Consider the following 15,850-nt stretch of genomic DNA (forward strand, 5'->3'; position numbering starts at 1 on the left):
CTACTCCCTCCACACACAAGAACCAGCAAAGCAAAACCCTCCCCATCCAACTTATTACAGCAGAAAAGCATCAGCACACTCCACCCAACAAGCAAGCAATAGCAAAAGAATGGCCATGGTCTGCAGCACAAATAAAACTAATCATTCACCCAACAATTCAACATACCGCAGGCTCTGTCTCTGAATAACGGGACAGAGAGGTGTCACTCAGTGAGAGAGGAAACGCAAACAAAACAACTCACTGATTTACTGTTGCTATCTGTGCAGACACCCATGAGTTTTATCTGACACTCCCTGGGCAGTCAAAGAATAGAAAAGGTCATAGTGGGAATAAGAGTTTACGCTGGCCAAGCATTCCTCTTGATCACAACATAATCTTCACATTTCCAGTGTGAGGTCATCCACTTCTGCAATGGTTGGTCTCCAGAAATTACTCTGTGTCTCGTCTAGAAATGCTCCGTTCTTATCCTCTTCCTTATCAGATCATGCAGCTGTGCTTCAATTTCATTTGCTGAGGTTTATCCTGTTGGATTTAGCCCAAGTAACAAGTAGGAATACTTCATTGCTATTCCACCAGACTTGTGACTCAGTAACCATTTTCCTCTCTGAATCAGACCAGTTCAAACCAGCTTAACCAGGTTAGCAAAACACCGGGCTCAGTTTATTTCAGATCACGGCTGATTTTTATTTACAAGCCTGTCATTTCTACATAACCAAGTAAACAGCTTCTTATTTGGAACCTATCTCAAGTTTAGTAGATCATCAGCAGGAAACTCATTGTGACCCCATCCTTAAGCAAGAACCCGTTCACAAAATGGTGGCCTCACGACCAGTCTCGCAAAAGAGCAGTCCCTATTCTTTTCACATCATGGCAAGAAAAATGCATTTGGTTTGTCTGTTTCCATTTCATTCTTTCTAGCCAACATGCCCCACAAGGGTCAGTGCTGGAAATCTGTCTTTTTAAACATATAACAGTGGGGAAGCGAGATCAGTAAATTTGCAGGTGATTTGCAGCTTTGCTTTATTATTTATTTATTTAGAGATTCAGCACAGAACAGGCCCTTCTGACCCAACAAGCCACACTGCCCAGCAACGTACCTATTTCACCTTAACCAAATGAAAGGACAATTTACAATGACCATTAACCTGCTAACCGGCATGGACTATGGGAGGAAATTGGAACACCCAGAGGAAACCTACAGTGCAGGAAGGACATACAAACTCTTTACAGGGGACCCCACAACTGAGCTCTGAAATTCCTTGGAACGTAGAAGACTGAAGAGGTTTAATAGTGGTATACAAAATCATGAGGGTTATAGCTTGAGCAAGCTTGAGCAAGCAGATTTTTTCCACCGAGGTTGTGTGAGACTACAACTAGAGGCCATGGGTTAAGGATGGAAGGTGAAAAATTTAAGGGCAACATGAGGGAAGACTTCTTCAGTCAGAGGGCAGTGACAGTGTAGAATGAGCTGCCAACACAAGTGGTGCTCGTGAGCTCGATTTCAATGTTTAGGAGAAGTTTGGGTAGGTACATGCATGGTAGGGGTATGGAGGGCTACTGTCCCAGTGCAGGTCGATGGGAATAGGCAGTTTAAATGGTTCAGCACAGACTAGATGGGCCAAAGGGCCTGTTTCTGTGCTGCACTTTTCTATCATTCTATGACTTTGACACCCTGAGCTGTAATAGCATCGTGCTAACTGCTACGCCAGAGGAAGTAGCTATAGGTTGCAGAGATATCGATGGGCTGGTGAAATAAGTGGATAAATCGAAAATGGCGTTTAATCCAGACATCCAATATATGATGTGATGCAGTTTGAAAACACTAATGAGACTAAGACGTGCATGCTTGGGTCTCAGGGACCATTAGGAACAGAGGGACATCTGAGTACAAGTCTATAGATCCTTCAGAGTAATGTTACAAGACAACATGATTAGGAATGCATATCTATAGCGGCCTCATTAATTAAGGGGAATTGAATGCAGAAGCAGAGTGGTTATGCTCCAACTTTATAGAACTTTGTTCCGATCTCAGCCAGAATACTGCAGCTACGAAGCAGGCCGGATTTGATAGCACTGGAGAGGGTACAGAAAAGATTCACCAGGATGTTGCCTGGGATAGAGAAGTTCAGTTATGAGGAGAGATTGGGGAATTATAGGTCCTTTCTCCCTGGAACCAAGGAGGTTTAAGTTCAAGTTCACATTTAACGTCATAGACATATGTACCTCCAAAATGAGCTTTTTGCAGCAGGAACACAGTATATTGCAATCATATATAGTGCATTACAAACTTTACTGTTAGCATTGAAGTGTGTAGATGAATCAGTCTGGCATCGAGAGCTCGAGACCAAGCAGTAGGAGATGGGGGTTAATGTGGCACGGCACACAGGTCATTGCGGATGAGTTGTGCCAAATGGCCTTTTTGCATGCTGTATGATTCAATGACAATGCAGGAGTAACACACTACTGCACAGGAAGTGCATTACATCCATTCTCTTGTTTTCCCAGGTTGCTGACATCATCCAGCAATACTCCCACTGGGTAAGTGGGCTTGAGGTTGTAACTTGAGCATGTGGCTTAAAGAGCACACAAGGTAGGAGCCCTTCGATCCTGCCATGCCATTCTGTGTGATCATGGCTGGTCTATGCAGACTCAACACCTCTTCAGTGCCAGTTCCTCATTAACCTCAATTCCTCTATCTATCAGGTGGAAGCAGAGTCATGATAGTGCTTAAGGGCAACTCCTTCGAGTTCATCTGTGAAATCATTTAATTTCTACCTCTGCTGTCTCTCTATTTTTCTTTCCAATGTGGATGGGGCTCTGCTGGAGACCCAGACCTGGAGTTACACTCAGATATTGGCTCTTCGCGGTGGTGGGATGTGACCTAGAAGACGAGTGCACTTTTGGGGTTCCAAGGTTTGATAGCCCTGTGGATGAGCTGATTCTAAGCAGGTACTATCAAATGAAGTGCTGCAGGATAAAAATGGACCACCAGGAACACCGAATCAGATACCAGAGGCTCCATACTTGGCAAATTGTGTGCTCTCTCTCTCCCTCTCTCGCTCGCTCAGTGGCAGGAAGAGTTTGTTGCCAATGCTCAACTCAGAGAGCTCGGGGGGCAAAAAAGCGGCGTGACTGACTTTATCATTGTAAATCAGCAAGTTGTTTTGTTATGTCTCCCCTTTCGCTGTGAAAGGGATGTCTCTTTTTCCCTTTAGTAGAGAAAGAGAGCCTGTGGTATGTCAAATTATGGGATGAACAATTAGTTTTTGTTGTACTGAAGATCGTGGTCTTTCTTAGGGGCTTTGTTTAGTGGGTGGAGGCTGCTAATGGAACAGATGTTCTCAGGGAAATGTATAGAAGAAATATGGCAAATGTTCAGGGGACATTTGTGCGGAGTTCTGCATAGGTATGTTCCAATGAAACAGGGAAAGGATAGGAGGGTACAGCCACCATGGTGTACAAAGGCTGTTGAAAATCTAGTCAAGAAGAAAAGAAAGACTTACGTAAGATTCAAAAAACTAGGTAATGATAGAGATCTAGAAAATTATAAGGCTAGCAGGAAGGAGATTAAGAATGAAATTAAGAGAGCAAGATGGGGCCATGAGAAGGTCTTGGTGAAAAAGATTAAGAAAAACCCCAAGGCATTCCCAAGTATGTGAAGAGCAAGAGGATAAGACGTGAGAGAATAGGACCAATCAAGTATGACAGTGAAAAAGTGTGTATGGAACCAGAGGAGATAGCAGAGGTACTCAATGAATATTCTGCTTCAATATTCACTACAGAAAAGGATCTTGGCAATTGTAGGGATGACTTATGTGGACTGAAAAGCTTGAGCATATAGACATTAAGAAACAGCTGGAGCTTTTGGAAGGCATCAAATTGGATATGTTACAGGGTCCGGACGAGATATACCCCCGGCTACTGTGGGAGGTGAGAGAGGAGATTGCTGAGCCTCTGGCAATGATCTTTGCATCATCAATGAGGGCAGGAGAGGTTCCAGAGGATTGGAGGGCTGCAGATGTTGTTCTCTTATTCAAAAAAGGAAATAGAGATAGCCCAGGAAATTATAGACCAGTGAGTCTTACTTCAGTGGTTGGTAAGTTGATGAAGAAGATCCTAAGAGACAGGATTGATGAACATTTGGAGATGTATAATATGATTAGGAATAGTCAGCATGGCTTTGTTAAAGGCAGGTCGTGCCTTACAAGCCTGATTGAATTTTTTGAGGATGTGACTAAACACATTGATGAAGGTAGAGCTGTAGATGCAGTGTATATGGATTTCAGCAAGGCATTTGATAAGGTACCCCATGCAAGGTTTATTGAGAAAGTAAGGAGACATGGGATCCAAGGGGACATTGCTTTGTGGATCCAGAACTGGCTTGCCCACAGAAGGCAAAGAGTGGTTGTAGACGGGTCATATTCTGCATGGAGGTTGGTGACTGGTGGTGTGCCTCAGGGATCTGTCTGGGACCCCTACTCTTTGTCATTTTTATAAATGACCTGGATGAGGAATGGAGGGGTGGATTAGTAAATTTGTTGATGACACAAAGGTTGGGGGTGTTGTGGATAGCGTCGACGGCTGTCAGAGGTTACAGTAGGATATTGATAGGATGCAAAACTGGGCTGAGAAGTGACAGATGGAGTCCCACCCAGATAAGTGTGAGGTGGTTCATTCTGGCAGGTCAAACATGATGACAGAATATAATATTAATGGAAGACTCTTGGCAGTGTGGAGGATCAGAGGGAACTTGGGGTCCGAGTCTATAGGACGCTCAAAGCAGCTGCGCAGGTTGACTCTGTGGTTAAGAAGGTATACAGTGCATTGGTCTTCATCAACCGTGGGATTGTGTTCAAGAGTCGAGAAGTAATGTTGCAACTATATAAGATCCTGGTCAGACCCCACTTGGAGTACTGTGCAATATTCTGGTTACCTCACTACAGGAAGGATGTGGAAACCATAGAAAGGGTGCCAAGATTTACAAGGATGTTGCCTGGATTGGGGAGCATGCCTTATAAGAATAAGTTGAGTGAACTTGGCCTTTTCTCCTTGGAGCGACGGAAGATGAGAGGTGACCTGACAGAGGTATATAAGATGATGAGAGCCATTGATCATGTGGATAGTCAGAGGCTTTTTCCCAGGGCTGAAATGGCTAACATGAGAGGGCACAGTTTTAAAGTGCTTGGAAGTAGGTACAGAGGAGATGTCAGGGTAATTTCGAGACTCCTGGATAAGTATATGGAGCTTAAAAAAGTAGAGGGTTATGGGTAACCCTAGGTAATTTCTAAAGTACATGTTTGGCATAGCATTGTGGGCTGAAGGGCTGTATTGTGCTGTAAGTTTTCTATGTTTCCATGGAAAGCTTTATTTTTGCTAAAGTTAGTGGAGGAGGGAGAGGGATATTGCTTTGCTGCTGCTTGTGCATGGGAGGGGCCGTAAGGGGGCATTGGGGTTCTAATGTTTTTACTGTCTCTTATGCTCTTGGGCACTCTTTGTGGATGTGTGCAAAGAACAAGAATTTCAGGTTGTATATTGTATACATTTCTCTGATATTAATGAAACCATTGAACTGTCAACTATTTATCTGGCTCCCCGTATATCTAATTATCTATATCTGATCTGCACCACCATTCTGCATAGAGAATTCCAGAGGTTCACTACACTCTGACAGAAGAAACTACTGTACATTAATTTTTAAATGCTCAGCAGCTTATTTTGTGGCAAGAGAAGTAGACTGGGCATCACATCCACTGATTCTCCTTGTCTATCCTGCTTGTTATTTCCTCAAAGCATTTCAACAGCAAAATTTCCCTTAAAACAATGCTGAATTTGGCCTATTTTGTCATGCACCTCCAAGTACCCTGAAACCTTGTCCTTAGTAATGGATTCCAACATCTTCCCAAGCATTGATATCAGGCTAACTGGCCTATAGCTTCCTTTCTTCTGTATCCATCCCTTCTAAAAAAGTGGAATGACATTTACAATTCTCCAGTCCTCCTGAACCATTCTGCAATCTACTGATACGTGGAAGATCATTACTAATGCCTTAACAATCTCTTCAGCCACATCTTTTAGAACCCTGGGGTGTACGTGACTTATCTACCTGCAGATCTTTAACTACCCCAAGCACGATTTCCTTAGTAATATTGACTACACCCAGTTCTGTTCCCAGTGCTCTCAAATTTCTGCCATATTGCTAGTGTCATCTACAATGAAGATTGATGCAAAATACTTATTAAGTTCGTCCACTATTTCTTTGTCCTCCAGTGTCATTTTGCAGTGGTCAATGTCCACTCTTGCCTCTTTTTTGCTGTTTATACATCTGGAAAAACTTTTGGTATCATCTTTTATACTTTTGGCCAGCTTACCTACACATTTCATCTCTCCTCTCCTTTTGGATTTTTAGTTGCCTTTTGTTGGTTCTTAAAAACTTCCCAATACTCTAACTTCCCACTAATTTTTTCTATATTATATGCCCTCTCTTTTGCTTTTAAGTTATTCATTACGGTTATGTTCTTGCAAATGAGTTCTTAGTATTAACTACTGGTGCTGTTTGTGTTGAGTGCCCATGTTTCACTGTAACTATGTGGGTTTCCTTTGTGAACACTTGTTTTCTTCCACATCCCAAAGATGCATGGGTTGGCAGGTCAAGTAATTTCTACATGCGACCCACAGTTTGTAGGTGAGAGACAGAGGCTGGGGAGTGTTGATGGGAATATAGGGAGAATTAAATGGAATTACTGTAGAATTAGTGTAAATGGGTGTTTTGATTGTCAGCGTGAACTCAAAGGGTTGAAGAGCCATATTGTATGACACAATGACTAATTTATGACTGAATAATGCAGCAATTTGCTAATGAAAAGCACATCATCCTTTAAGTAGTTCTGGAAGAGTGTACCTTCGTTGTCTCTGCTGTGTACTGGTGCGTTCAGCTATATTCAGCTGGGCCAGGCCACTGACAGATTATTGACGTCAATCCCGGTTGCAACTAAGTTTTCGATTCTGATTTGGACCATCACCTTTGACATCAATGTTACTGCGTGCATATCCTTTACCAAAAAGGCATCCCGCTGCTACATTTTCATATAATTCAATGGTATGAATTACTGTAACTTGCCTCCATAGAACAAATTGATGGGCATGCTTGCCTTTTTTACTTTATTAGGTTTATATGTATCAAATAAAACAAGTTGTAGAAATAGGAATTTCTACCCCCCCCCCCCCACTCTAGCATTTGCAGCCATGGGAAATTTTGAAGCCCTAAATGTTTGAGACCATGGCTATAATGCAGCAGTGTGAGCAAGGAGATTAAGAACCCTCTATCTTCATTGGCACTCTGGATCTTTCTGAAGATGTCATATACTCTTCGGTGAGCCATTCAGAAGGCACACACTAATCTATGAATAAAGGCTTTAGGATTCTGGCCTAAGCTTATAAGATAGATAGATATACTTTATTAATCCCGAGGGAAATTTGGTTTTGTTACAGCCGCACCAACCTAGAATAGAGAGTTTCATAACTAAGCACTAAGCAAGTAATGGGTAACTGGAATTGCGGGAAAAAATTAATTGGAATACAAAAACCCCCAGTAATCAAACAACAAAATGCAAACTATGCCAGATGGAAAATAAGTCCAGGACCAGTGTACTGGCTCAGGGTGTCTGACCCTCCATGGGAGGAGCTGCATGTTCAATGGCCACAGGCAGGAATGACCTCCCGTGCTGCCAAGTGTTGTATCACGATGGAACGTGGCCGAAGTCCACCAGTAAAAAGTTCGCAGTCTGCAAACACGTTCCTCGATCGTAATATGCCCCGGATTCACCATCCGTTGTTAACTAGATCAGTAAGCACGCAACTCCGTTACGCTTACCGCTCTCAGTTCACTTCCGGTCAGCCGGAATGGTATTACCCACCGAACTCCTCTTCTCCGAAAGTCTCTGTTGTCTCGACCCGGTCCTCTTTCCTCGGCTTTGTGATCCCCCTCTGCATCCTCTGTGTGTTTTCCTCCGGATTTCAGCAGGGGTGTCCGCCACTCCGTTCGCTAAACCGGCCGGTATTTCTGGTCTGTGGAATACACAATGCAACCTATAAGCCATAAGACCTATGGCTATTACCCATGATCTCTAATAACTCTGCATCTTAACCTCAAGTATAGCGCTTGAACACTTTTGCCTCTGAGGCATTTGTTAGGGCTGACGGTTCATTCCCAAGAAAGAGTGTGGATTCATTTGAATGGGCTATGAAGCATTGGCTCCCTCCACCCTCACTGTTGAATGTAAAATACCCCACGGGATGTTGGGGAAACAGAATTCAGAGATGGCATTGTCTGACTAGTGTTTGTGTGACTTGGTCAAAGTCCATCAACAACTGAACTTCAGAAGTATTTACATGACAAAATGATTTAACTGAAAGATGGTATATAAATACAAATATCTTCCTTTTCTCCCATATCTCCATAGAGTCAGGAAACAGGATAGCTCTCCCTAATCGGCCTCACTTGTGCTCCATGATTTATTCAGCTGAAAGCAGCTCATTCTCCGTCAGGCCAGGTGCATCTGAATGGGAGGCACAGAATATTTTGGAGCTGCTGGTTAGGTCTACAGAAGAGCAAGAAGTTACAACAATGGTAACTAGAAGACTTAGCTTATCTGTTATTGAATGTATGATGCATTCTTCAATAGAAAGAGAGAAAGAGAAAAACGAAATGTGACACTAACCCTGAGTTTTCTCAAGTCAGTCAGTCCCTACAGGTTGCTTAAACTACATTCACCAACACCCTTGCTTTGTCCACACAATGTGTTAGAATGTACGAGAGAGATCTCTGTACTATCAAAGGCAAATGGGAGACCTGATGAAAGTTTTTAAGATTCTGAGAGCATAGAGAGGTAGAGAGTCAGAGCCTTTGTCCCAGGTTAGAAATGTTAAGTACATGTATTACAGGACATGCATGTAAGGTGAGAGGGGAAAGTTTAAAGGAGATATGCAGGCCATATCTCCTTTAAAAACACAGAAAGTGATAGGTGCCTGGAATGGATTGCCAGGGACAGGGTTGGTGATGATAACAGCATTTTAGAGGCTGTTAGACACATGAATATGCAGGAATGAAGGGATACATTGTAGATAATGTACAGACAGAAGAGAATGAGTTTACTTCAGCAGCATGTTCGCAGAGACATCATTCCAGTTCTGAATTGTTCTATGCTGTCTGTTGATGTCCTATCTAAAACAAAGCAAGAGTTTGTGTGCAGATTTCATAACTATGCAAGTAATGGGTAACTGGAATTGTGGGAAAAAAATAATTGGAACAGCTTTGAGATGAGTCAGAATCAGTGGTTGCCTGAATTGCATACATGCAGTATTTTGCAAAATTTCCCCTTACAAATTATCTTGTGGCAAGGACTGGTGTTTGAGGTGGAAGTATGGGACAACTGGAAGGTCCAGTGAATTGATTACTGAGAAGCCAATGTGCAGCATCTGTGGGATGGAAATGACAGAAAAAGGGTGAACTAGATGTTTCCTCTTCCTGCTTGATGTAATGAACCCTGCAACGCTTTCAGAATGTTCACAGTTGCAGGATTCCACAGTGCAATTTTCAGCCAATTAAATGTGAGAAATACAGCAAGCCAGTTTGCTACACAGCAATGAGCCACAAGCAGCAATGTGATAGCGAACAGATAATTTGACACAGCAAATGTTTTAGGAAGGTTAAATGCTTGACGTGAATGAGGTAAATTCTTCTGGTTTTCCATATGGTGTGAAGTTCACTGGTCTTCCCTTGGCATGCTTCATGAAACCATTAAATTAGTATGCAGAAATGCATTTAGATTCTCAGCATGCTGGACCTCTCAGGATGCCTGAGCATCGCTTAATGAGGTACCTGCTTGGGTTGAGAAGGCAGTATCTTGTTATTGCAACTCCTATTAAAAATAGGGCAAATGTGTGCTTATTGGGCATTCTTTCTGAGTAGAAGCTGCAGCCTGTACAGAATTATATCCTGTACTCTTTCCTCTTGCGCAGCTAATGTAGATGAACCAAACACACTGATGAGGGAGAGGGAGAAGTGGAGAGTCCATCATCGTGCCCGACGCCAGCTCCCTAAGCCTGAGTCAATGTAGTAGTGGTATTTTCCTCTTGAGAAGTCATGAACCCAAGCCAGGCTCCATACAGTCATAGTCATACAGTATAGAAACTGGTTCTTCAGCCCAACTCCTTCATGCTAACTCAGATCACTATCTAAGCTAGTCCAATTTGCCTGTCTTTGGCTCATATCCCTCTAAGCCTTTTTTCCCATTCATGTACCTATCCCATTATCTTTTAAACATTGTGATTGAACCTGCCTCTATTATTTCCTCTGGCAACTCACTTAATATACCCACCACTTTTTGTGTGGAAAAAGTTGCCCCTCAGATCCCCTTTAAATATTTTCTCTCTCAACCTAATCTGATGCCCTCGAGGTTTTGACTCACTTACCCTGGGAAAAAGACTATGACCACCAGCTCAAGCTTTTATACTGCCCTGGAAAGTCCCAGGATATTGATCCAGTGCAGATTTGCAAGCATTAGCAGTTCATTCCCCCAAATCCATCCATTCCAGCACCACCTCTGGAAATGTTCACTCAGTGCTCTACCTTAGTCCCAAACTAAAGCTGTTAACCTATGTGAGTTGTGCTGGCTGACCTCCTGGAATCGGAGACATTAATCAAAGAGGGTAAAATCATGTGGACATTAAAAAGAATCGTGTTATACTCCAAGATCTATGAGCATAATATTGTGGTTAAAAACAAAGTCAGAGTACTAACGCAAGTGAGAACAACAACTGCTGAAAAACTCAGCAGGCTAGACAGCATGCATGGAAAGAAAAGCGGTTGAAGTATCAACTCTGAGAAGCATCATCAGAGAGAGAGAAATACAGGTTAGTTGTCAATGGGGGAGAAGGAGGAGAAGCAATGGGTACGTCTGAAAGGCTTACAAGGATGTTTAAAAACGCAAACACGAGGAAATCTGCAGATGCTGGAATTTCAAGCAACTCACATAAAAGTTGCTGGTGAATACAGCAGGTCAGGCAGCATCTCTAGGAAGAGGTACAGTCGACGTTTCGGGCTGAGACTCTTCGTCAGGACTAACTGAAAGAAGAGCTAGTAAGAGATTTGAAAGTGGGAGGGGGAGGGGGAAATCTGAAATGATAGGAGAAGACGAGAGGGGAGGGATGGAGCCAAGAGCTGGACAGTTGATTGGCAAAATGGATATGAGAGGATCATGGGACAGGAGACCTAGGGAGAAGGAAAAGGGGGAGGGGAAAAGCCCAGAGGATGGGCAAGGGGTATAGTGAGAGGGACAGAGGGAGAAAAAGGAGAGAGAGAAAAAGAATGTGTGTCTATAAATAAATAAATGACGGATGGGGTACGAGGGGGAGGTGGGGCATTAGCGGAAGTTTGAGAAGTCAATGTTCATGCCATCAGGTTGGAGGCTACCCAGATGGAATATAAGGTGTTGTTTCTCCAACCTGAGTGTGGCTTCATCGTTACAGTAGAGGAGGCCGTGGATAGACATATCAGAATAGGAATGGGACGCGGCATTAAAATGTGTGGCCACTGTGAGATCCTGCTTTCTCTGGCGGACAGAGCGTAGGTGTTCAACAAAATGATCTTCCAGTCTGCGTCGGGTCTCGTCAATTTATAGAAGGCACATGGGGAGCACCGGACGCAGTATATCACCCCAGCTGACTCACAGGTGAAGTGTTGCCTCACCTGGAAGGACCCCCCATCCCTCCCCACCGATCTCCCTCCTGGCACTTATCCTTGTAAGCAGAACAAGTGCTACACATGCCCTCACACTTCCTCCCTCACCACCATTCAGGGCCCCAGACAGTCCTTCCAGGTGAGGCAACACTTCACCTGTGAGTCAGCTGGGGTGATATACTGCGTCCAGTGCTCCCAATGCGGCCTTCTATATATTGGCGAGACCTGTCGCAGATTGGGAGATCGTTTCGCTGAACACCTACGTTCTGTCCGCCAGAGAAAGCAGGATCTCCCAGTGGCCACACATTTTAAGTCCACGTCCCATTCCCATTCTGACATGTCTATTCACGGCCTCCTCTACTGTCAAGATGAAGCCACACTCAGGTTGGAGGAACAACACCTTATATTCCGTCTGGGTAGCCTCCAACCTGATGGCATGAACATTGACTTCTCAAACTTCTGCTAATGCCCTACCTCCCCCTCGTACCCCATCCATTATTTATTTATTTATATACACACATTCTTTTTCTCTCTCTCCTTTTTCTCCCTCTGTCCCTCTCACTATACCCCTTGCCCATCCTCTGGGTTTTCCCCTCCTCCCCCTTTTCTTTCTCCCTAGGCCTCCAGTCCCATGATCCTCTCATAACCCTTTTGCCAATCAACTGTGAGCTCTTGGCTCCATCCCTCCCCCTCCTGTCTTCTGCTATCATTTTGGATCTCCCCCTCCCCCTCCCACTTTCAAATCTCTTACTAGCTCTTCTTTCAGTTAGCCCTGATGAAGGGTCTCAGCCCGAAACGTCGACCATACCTCTTCCTAGAGATGCTGCCTGGCCTGCTGATTTCACCAGCAACTTTTATGTGTGTTTCTTACAAGGATGTTGCCTGGATTGGGGAGCACGCCTTATGGGAATATGTTGAGTGAGCTCGGCTTTTTGTCCTTGGAGCAGTGGAGGATGAGAGGTGACCTGATCGAGGTGTATAAGATGATGAGAGGCATTGATCGTGTGGATAGTCAGAGGCTTTTCCCCAGGCCTGAAATTGTTGTCATGAGAGGGCACAGTTTTAAGGTGCTTGGAAGTAGGTACAGAGGAGATGTCAGGGGTAAATTGTTGTTGTGTTTTTTTATGCAGAGCGTGGTGAGTGCATGGAATGGGCTGCCAGTGACAGTGGTGGAGGTGGATACGATAGGGTCTTTTAAGAGACTCCTTGATAGGTACATGGAGCTTAGAAAAATAGAGGGCTATGGGTAACCCTAAGTAATTTCTAAGGTAAGGATACGTTCGGTACAGCATTGTGGGCCGAAGGGCCTGTATTTTGCTGTAGGTTTTCTATGTTTCTATGCTTAATGGAGCTGTTATAAGCCAATTAAGCTCTTCCGTCCTGATGAAGCATCTAGGCCTGAAACGTCAACTTTTCATTCCCCTTTATAGATACTGTCTGAACCGCTGAGCTCCTCCTGCATTTTGTGTGTTTCTGTGTATGTGTAATGTGTTCTTAATGGCAAAGGTCTAGCAAGCCAGACTGCACAACCAATATTGAGCCAAAGTGATATAAAAACAGAAAATACAAAGTGATGAAAACCCTCAGCAGGTCATTCAGCATCTGTGGGAAGAGAAACAGTTAATGATTCAGTTGCAGGATCCTTCACCAGATCCAGGAAGAAGGAAAAACAAGCAAGTCCAGGTCGCAACAAAGGTGAGGAGATGGGGGAAAGCGACGGGTGGAACAAGATGAAATTCTGCAATAGCGTGAAGTCAGGAGGCTGGTGGAATCAGATTAAGCAGCAACTACGGCCGAGTCATTTGTAGCTGATGTGGTCTGGCCTACTGGGAAATGCTCAAAGTAAACGATACAGTGAGACTAAAAGAAAAAGTGTTGACAAACTAAAATGCTTCTGAGCTAGATCAGAAAAATGAAGGAACAGGACTTACGGTAGGTTGTTTGATGAGTTATGAAAGCTGGTGGTAGGAGTTAATACAAAGAGAGCTTTGAAAATACAGTAATTTGCATCTTCAGAAAACTTAACTTTTCATTTGACATGGTAGCATAAATTTCTTACTGGTATGTTCATTTTGCAAACATGGGGGCAGTCATGGAAATGACCAACTTACTTTCACTTCTGATCTGGGTTGGAACTTCATTGTAACACCTGTAACATTAAAATCTTCTCCCACTGCACGTTCTCCTTGCATATCTTTGTGTAGCTGGTGGTCTGCATTCCCATCTGGTGTCCCCATGACAAGGGTGGTGTTGAATTCTATCCTGCCCCATGTACCATTTGTTACTAAAGCAGGAAGGGATCAGTTGGAACAGTTTCCTACAGCTGCAGGCTCTCACATAGCTAACCCGGCACCTCTCCAAGTGCCGGGATCCCACTACAGAAATCCTGTGTTCTTTTTTATCTGACAGCACTTCATCTCAAGGCTGCTAGTAACAAAAAAATGTTGAATGCATTTACTAAGCTGGTGGAATCATGATGTCGATACTTATACCATTTGCTGATAATGATGTTCATGGCAGTTTCAGCTGCCTGCATCTGCATTTTAATGTTTCCTTCTGACAGTTCCTCAGTGAGCTAAAAAGGGCCATTTAGACCTGTCAGCAGCTGACGAGCATTAGCTTTTCACATTTACATTCCTGTTAGCAGGCAGTGTCAGGGAGTTACCCCAGGGCTTCACTGACACGCCAGTCCTTGCAAATCAATGTACCCAGGGTTTTCGAAGGACATTTCATGAGAACAGCAGAGAATAAACAACAAACTCTGAAAATATTTCGGTATTTACCTGAATTAAAATAACTTTGCATGGGACATTCTCCCCTACCCCCCCCAGGAATTCCCTGATTCCCAATGTTGGTCATTTGTAGGCTGTTCATTAATGCATTTAAGCTTGGTTGTCATATTAACTTCTTAATTGCTGCAGCATTTTAGCTGAGATTTACATGGGGTTCCTGAATCAAAGATGCCCAATGCAATCTCAATAACCTTGCAGCCAGGAACCTCATTGATGGTTGGCTACGAGATCAGCCAACTGGTGTTTATTTTTCATTATTTTTGATGGAAAAATGTTAAGGGATGGGGAAAGATGCTGCATAACTTTTCAAGTTGGTTAACGTTCAGAATGACAACCTTGCTTTCTATGCTTTTGTATATATGATCAGCAATCTGCACATTATAATACATGATTCAGTCACAAGTTGATACTCACCTGTTGCTTCTTAACTTCTTCTGCATAGACATGGCAAAGCACTGTGGTAGTTGTGCACAACCAGAAAGCCAGACTGGGGCGGGGACTGCAGAAAGCAGCCGGAGGTGAACTGAAGACCACTTTGCCAGAAGGTGGATCTGAAAGTGGTATCATCCTCTCTGCTGCCCAAAAGACAACACAGTAGACATCATTCACGAGTGCATCCAGTCACTGTCAGCTGGCCATTGTATCTTGGTGTCATGATAGTTAACCCTCTGTCTTTGACTGGCTGTTGTATATGGTGCATGTGACATCCAATTCTCCCTGAATTTTTTAAATTTGATTTGATGCTCTCGACTGTGTAGCTGGGCACAGCTTCAATACCATCTATAATTTTGCCAATGACACCACTGTTGTTGGTAGAATCACTGATGGTAATGAGTAGTTGTAAAGGAGTGAGACAGATTGGCTCATAGAGTGGTGTTGCAACAGTATCTTACACTCAATGTCAGTAAGACCAAAGGATTATGGACTTGAGGAATGGGAAATTGGGAAAACACACACAAGTTTTCATCATGTGGTCAGCAGTGGAAAGAATGAGCAGCTTAAGTTTCTAGGCATCAACAATATGGAGGACCTACCTGGACCCAGAGTTTTGATGCAATCATGAGGAAGGCATACCAGTGACTTTACTTTGTAAGGAGCTTGAGATAGATTCAGTATGTCACTAAATACAAGTTCCTCTACACGTACATTTGAAAGCATTCTAATTAGTAGCACCATGACCCAGTGTGGAGGCTCCAGTGCACAGGATCGGACGAGGCTGCAGAGTGTTGTAGATTCAACCATCTCCATCACAAGCACAACCCTCTACACCATCAAGGACATCTTCAAGATGCGATGCCTCAGGGAGGTGATATGAATTAC

The sequence above is a fragment of the Mobula hypostoma genome, chromosome 7 (assembly GCF_963921235.1).
Source record: "Mobula hypostoma chromosome 7, sMobHyp1.1, whole genome shotgun sequence".
NCBI lineage: Eukaryota > Metazoa > Chordata > Chondrichthyes > Myliobatiformes > Myliobatidae > Mobula > Mobula hypostoma.